The sequence below is a fragment of the Octodon degus genome, unplaced genomic scaffold, assembly GCF_000260255.1.
Source record: "Octodon degus isolate 3935 unplaced genomic scaffold, OctDeg1.0 scaffold00003, whole genome shotgun sequence".
NCBI classification, from domain to species: Eukaryota; Metazoa; Chordata; class Mammalia; order Rodentia; family Octodontidae; genus Octodon; species Octodon degus.
Window position 1 is genome coordinate 6,653,830 of NW_004524579.1, and position 6,409 is coordinate 6,660,238.

The following is a 6,409-nucleotide window of genomic DNA, read 5'->3' on the forward strand; positions in this document are numbered from 1 at the left end:
GAAGAAGAAGAAGAAGAAGAAGAAGAAGAAGAAGAAGAAGAAGAAGAAGAAGAAGAAGAAGAAGACAAATCCCTTTTAATGAAAGATTCTGATTTATAAAACCTAAATATCTGATTGGTAAAACTAAAGTTACCTGTAACTTTAAATTAGTTTTTAAAAACTGAGTATAACATGTTGCCTACTTCAGCCTGGGAATAATAAATTGTTTTATTTTACAGTACTACACAAATTTTGTGAATCGTGTGGCTGTAATATTGGAGAAATCATTAAGTCCAGATAGAAAGATCTGACATCAAAAGGAGAATGAAAATTATCTGCAATTGTCTCGTTGTTGTGTTGCTCAGCTGTACGAACAAAGTTCACAATGAAGACACTTTAAATGACATCTTCCTTCCAACAGAAGAAGAAGAAGCTAAAGAATGGACTAGGGTAGGGCTCGACGGCACGGAGTTTGCCCAGCACGCAGAACCTCCTGAATCTAGTCCAGGCACTAGTCTGAGCAGGCAGACAGACAGGAGACCCACAGCCCGTGCTCTCCTCTCTCCACCAAGAGCAAGGGTTAGGAAACCGTAAACTATTCTTCTCTCATGGACATTTGCCTTTTACAAAATGGAAAAAATCACCTTTCCAATTCTGAGCACCCCAAGGACAGTAAGCTTCACCTCTCTCCATTCTCAGTGCCAGATGATGGTAATAATCATTTTTCTAACCAAGCTCATCAGTAGATGGGAATCTGGGTTCACTGGAAAGTATGATTAACCACAGGCCACTACAGGTACCACATGCAGATTGCAACAGGAATGAAAATATGAGGGCGCTTATGTTCCCTGCTTCTTCAGAGGCTGTTTCTGAACCTAGTTATAACTTAGCGTGAACAGCCACAACCTTCTTTTCACAGGTAACAGGGCCTGAAGCTAAATATGGACCAAAACTGACTTTCTTGAGGCTTTGGCTTCACAGTCAAATACTTCTCAGGTCCTTAGTTTCTTTGTTTTGTCTTAAGAAGTTAAGATAAATGGCTATATTCTCCTCTATTATTAAAAAAAAACTATGTCAAATATTACCAAAAATCAAAAAATAAAAGCTTTTCAGGTAAAGCAGCCACATTCTCTTTAATTAATGTTATAAAAGCTGAGAAGGTGACGTGCACACTTGTCACCTTAGTTGGGGGTAGAGTTTATATACTCTGAGGGGCAAGAGTCAGAATGGGGGGTGGGGGAGGGAACCTGGCAAATGCTGCTGCTTTGTATCCTTTAGAAGAAAAAGGCCTTTCTAGCACCACAGACTATATTCAAGTACAACTTCTTCCTAATCCATGGCAAAGAACACGGTGCTCAAGGTGGATCTGATATGGAGAACAGCGTCCATCTATATTTAAGAGGTTCTCATTAGTAACCTGCAGAAGTAAACTGATCAATGCAAATTAGTTTCCACCATCCTGTAGTAATTTTTATATTAAATGGAAAATCATTAAAATGTGCTTAAAATCTTTCAACAATGGCTAAACAGTCTGATGGTTTTCTTCTCTGGTTTCTTTGTGTGTTTAGAAGAATTGCCTTTGGTGGGTGGCAGTGTAGTGGGTGTATGGTTGAGAAAAAGGCAGCCGCAAAGAAGCAGGAAAAGTGTGAACCTGGGAGATGCCTCAACCTTCCTGCCAGCTCTGGGACAGGCTGACACCTCCACGCGCAGGTTTGCATTAAAGACTTGCTTTGAAAAGCCCTCTCCTTAGGAGCAGTGACTTCTGAAAAGATCCATTATTGTCTACAAAATAAAGCACCTATAACACTGCGTCATTAAAATACTGAAAAGTTGACAGCTGTGTGAGTCAGAAAGACAGACAGACGTGAGAGAATCGTGGAGATCATTTATCCATCCAGGCTGACACTCAAAGCATTTGTAACTGGAGGTTACGATGAGAGAAACTGCCATTCCTTGTGAATACTCCAACATTCTATTCTTCCGTGAGAGTATTCAATCCAAACGCTATGAAATTCTTTTAAAAAAATAAAAATCCTCCCGGGAAATGTGACAGAGGAGCCAGAGCTGCAACGCTCTTTTGGACTTGCACGGATCTCACCTAGACCTGGCACACCCTGACTCCCAGGCAGGAAGGATCAGGGTCTGCTGCCAGCCTCCCCTTAAGCAAATGCTAGAAATCTGGGGAACCTGGCCTCTATAGCGTCTTTCTTCCCATCCTCTAATCTTTTCGGGAGGAAAAAATCAAACACCAAATTCACACTTTCAAACTGAAATGCTGAAAATGTTTTCCAACATACCATAGAACACACTTGGGGTGCAGTTTCCAGTTTTCCAGTCATTTCATCAACTCAGACCTGTTGTTGAGTCAACGTCTTATCCATAAATATACTTTAGATCACAGTTGCCCACCCGATATTCCTAAGCTCTGACTTAAAAACAGCACAAAGCCTGGCTCTACTTGGGGGCTAGGGAACCCAAAGAGCCCATTTAGACAAAGTGGTCCCACTCAGGCCCGTCTCTGGAGGAGACCAAGCTGCAGGGCAAAGCTCCTTCCCCTAGGTGCGAAGACCAACCTAAGCTTGGCGATAACTTGCTGTCAGAATTTCCAATTTTCTAGTTCAAATCTCGTGGCTTCTCAGGCAACTGTCCCTGAGGTCCTCCATAGGCCAACCACTTGCTGGGGCTCAGGATCGGGGCACCACCTCCTCTGTGCTCTCAGTGCTCCCCAGAGTCAGGGGAAGTGATAACAACCGCAGCCCGACCTGTGCGGCCCACCCAGCCCAGTTCCCGGATCATCTCCCGGATCCACGGACCCCAGCCCGGCCTTTTCGCAACTCCCCTCACCTCCCTCAAACTCAGACCCACGCTGCTGCCGCCAGGACGCCGGATGGCGGTTCCACCGGGCTCCTGGGTCTCTTGAAGCACAGGCAGCAAACCCCTGTCTCAGAGAGCTCCCCACGCGGCACCCCGGGCCACCTCTGCGACCTCGCCACTCCCGTCGACCCCGTCCACGGCCAACCCAGACTGGCTTGCTCGAGCTGTCTCACGCCGGAGATTTGCTCCCTCCGGGATGCTGACAACTCATCCAGAACAACTGAACGCCCTTCTCATCCAGAACAACTGAACGCCCTTCTTCCCTCTACGCGCAAAGGCGCCCCGGGGACCATCGCAGGCCCAGCCCCGGGCCGCAGAGTAGCACGAACCCCAGCTCTTGCCCACGCGCGACGGCTCCGGCCATCGAGCGGCAGGGCCGAGCTCCACGCTCCATCCAACCACCCGGGCGGGGTCCCCACCCTTGGGGACCAGGCTCCGACGCCCCCAGACCGGTTCCCGGGGCCGGCTCACCAAGAGGCTGAGCAGCAGCGGCGGGCTGCGGGGCGCGGCGGCGGCCATCGGGACGCGCGCGGAGCAGGGCGTGGGGGCGCTGTGCTCGTCTCCCGCCGCTCGTCGGAAGTCGCGGCGGCCTCTGCCCGGCTCGTCTGCCCAGGAGCTTGTTCTCTGCTGAAACCGGATTGGGCCCCGAAGACGCGGGAGGCCCCTCCTAGCTATGTGCCAAGTTTATCGGCGCCCGAGGAGCGAGGGAGCTGCCCGAGCCTGCCCTGCGCTCCGCGCCGCCGGGAAGGGACGCTAGAGCGCCGCTCTCTCGGAAAGCGGCCCCGGGCGCGCCCCGCCCCGCCCCGCCCCGCCCCGCCCTCACCTCCCGCGGGGCTGCCGCAGGTGGGGGTGACGTCCCCGAACCTCTCCCCGGCTCCAGGCGTCCAGGCAGCTGACGCTGCGCGGTGGGTTCCCAGCAGCAGGACGGACGCCAGGAGCGCCTGAAGTTTGGCCTGGGGGTGCTCCCCGCAGCGCCCTAGCCGATTCTGGGGAGCATCTCCGAAGTGAAACAAAACGCGACTAAACCACAGAAGGGAAATTAGGCGGGACGACGTAAATAAACTGGAATTAGGTGCGCTGAAAATTAAAGCAGAGCGAAAGAAATATTAATCTGACCATTTTTCCATATCCAAAAAGGGAATGGGTATATCAAGGGGCTTAACTGCCAGTTTTTTCTGGCTTTGCATGAGTGTCCCAAGAATTTGTTCTTATGTTTAAAGTATTGGTCTATTATTTATGAGGCAACTGTACCAAGATGAAATTTTTCAGTTTGTGGTTAAAGGAAAATTTACGGCACAAAATCAGCTCTAAAGTGATCCTAACAAATTCGATGTCCTTCATCAGTGCTCAGGTCTATCAAACAAACATTGCTCAAGAGCTAGAAGAAAGAACACACATTTTGCCCATCCCCAACCCAACCCACCCCCCAAAAAAAATCCTGCCTTGGGAGAAAAGAAAGGCTCTCATCATAGCCCAGTCATAGCCCACTGTGGCCAATTATAACAGGACATATTCCCTTATTTCCCCTTACAATGAATTGTATGTCTTCCAAGTTTCCAAAGGATTCAAAAGGAAATTCCTCTCAGAAATGTGTTGCTGCTCCTGAAAGTCTCCAAAAGTTTGGAGCTAGAACCGGGACACAGGGCACAGAGATCAGGAAAGGCTGAGAAGTCTCGGTTCATCCTACCCTGGGGACCTGGGCACCTGGGCTAACATTCCTTGTCCAAGCCTAAAGCTTGGGACTTCTCTGGACATCCTGGGCCTCAGCTCTCAGGACACTCAGAAGACCTTCACCTTCCCCTACTCTGAGGCCCACAAGTCTGTGTTTAAAGTGAAGAAAGCACTCCAGAGTCCACTCTGCTTTGTTTTCACCTGGTGTCTGCGGAGGTCAGGTCCTGCCCACAACCCCAGGGAAAGCTTCTCGGGGCTTTCCCAAGTGCAGCCAATCTTTGGACACGCAAGTTGAATTGGTTTTCTGAGGATAATGCCAACTTCAGTCTCCCTGCCCCATGAATTCACTGCTAGAGCAAAAGGCTGAAGAATTAAAGTGAAGAACCAGGCTTCAAAAAGAAGCCTTACAGAGGCAAGCAAGCAGCATCAACAGGGCAGGAGGAGCCAGAAGAGGCAGCTTCTGGCATCTGGAAAGCAGACAGGAGTTGTTCCTTCAGAATGGCTGAGTAGAAGAATGCCTGTGGCTGGGAATCAAGCTAGAAAGACAGGATCCTGATGAATCATGCCCGGAGGGTTGGGTTTCATCCTGGAAGAGGTGGAGAACAATTCATTCTGTATGTTAAAAAAAAAAAAAAAAGTTGCTAACTTGGGCACTGTGGCACACCTCTGAGAGGCTGAGGCAGAAGGACTGCAAGTTGCAGCTCAGCCTGAGCAACATAGTGATTTAACAGACCCTATCTCAAAATAATTAAAAAAAAAAAAAAAAAAGTCTGGGGATCTAGCTAGATGTGAGTGTCCTAGGTTGGATCCCCAGTACCATAGAAGGAAAAAACAACAGCTGCTAATTATTCTTACACAATTATCACCTTTGGTGAGTTCATAATGAACCTCTTTATCCCTTGTTAGAATTTCCCTTAATACCTATGGAGGGGGAAGGCCAGCGAGATAGCTCAGTGGACTAAGTGCCTGCTTTGGCAAGCAGAGGGACCAGGGTTCAATCCCTGGTCCTGCATGCTGCACTGGCTCTGACCCAGGGGCAAACTGAGCTGGCAACTGAGTCTGGGCATGGTGGCAGATGCCTGTAATCCCAGCTCTGGGGAGGCTGAAAACAGTAGGATCACTATGAGTCCAAGCTGAGTAGTAAGACCCTATACCAATTATATAAAAATGGAAAAAAAAAAACCTATGGAGCAGGGAGAGATTTTACTCTACTCTATGGTCCTAGTTTTTCTATCATTTCAACTTTATCTTCAGAGTTTGACTGGACTAAACCCTGTCGTTCAAATGCTTCAGCTATATTGTATAGAAGAGGATATTGTGAAGCCTACTATGAAAATTGCTTTAAGTTTCCACTTTCATTTTCTACAAAAGAAAAGTTGTAATAATCTATTCTAGAAATGCTGTAACAAAGATTTTCAATTTATATTGCAAAACTGTAGGTATAATGTGAATATTAAATAATAACTAACTGTAATATTAGTAACTATTAGAAATTCTTGCTTTGTTATAGTGTAAGTATATTAGTCTAAATCCTAATTGTAAAGTATGTTTATAATTCTTTAAAATATTTGAAGACTGTTATAACAGAAATGAAGATAAATTAATTATGTGCATTATACTTTAAAATAAATTTGTTGAAAATATATTAAAATACATTTAAAATAGGAGTTTGCCTATATTGACAATTATATGTATTCTATATTCAAAAATGGGAAGAGATATTAAATGAAAGTACAAAGCTTAAGGAATCCTGGTGAATTGCTTAACATTTTCAGCAAAAACCAAACCACAGAATCAAGGCGGGTCATCTTCAGGGACAAAGGAGAAATCTCTGTCAATGGAGAAAGCAATTCTTCTTTGGAGGTGGAGGCTGACCCCCAGCCCA

At 46.9% G+C, this 6,409-nt stretch overlaps 1 protein-coding gene across 1 annotated transcript in view; it reads right to left on the reverse strand.

Moving 5' to 3' along the window:
* Positions 1 to 3,361, reverse strand: part of Dsc3 (desmocollin 3) — a 50,953-nt gene extending 47,592 nt beyond the window's left edge. Inside the window, exon 1 of the mRNA XM_023715382.1 lies at positions 3,325 to 3,361. The gene's annotated coding sequence lies outside the window, so the exon portion shown is untranslated. The remainder of the gene's footprint in view (positions 1 to 3,324) is intronic.
* Between the last annotated feature and the right edge of the window lie 3,048 nt (positions 3,362 to 6,409).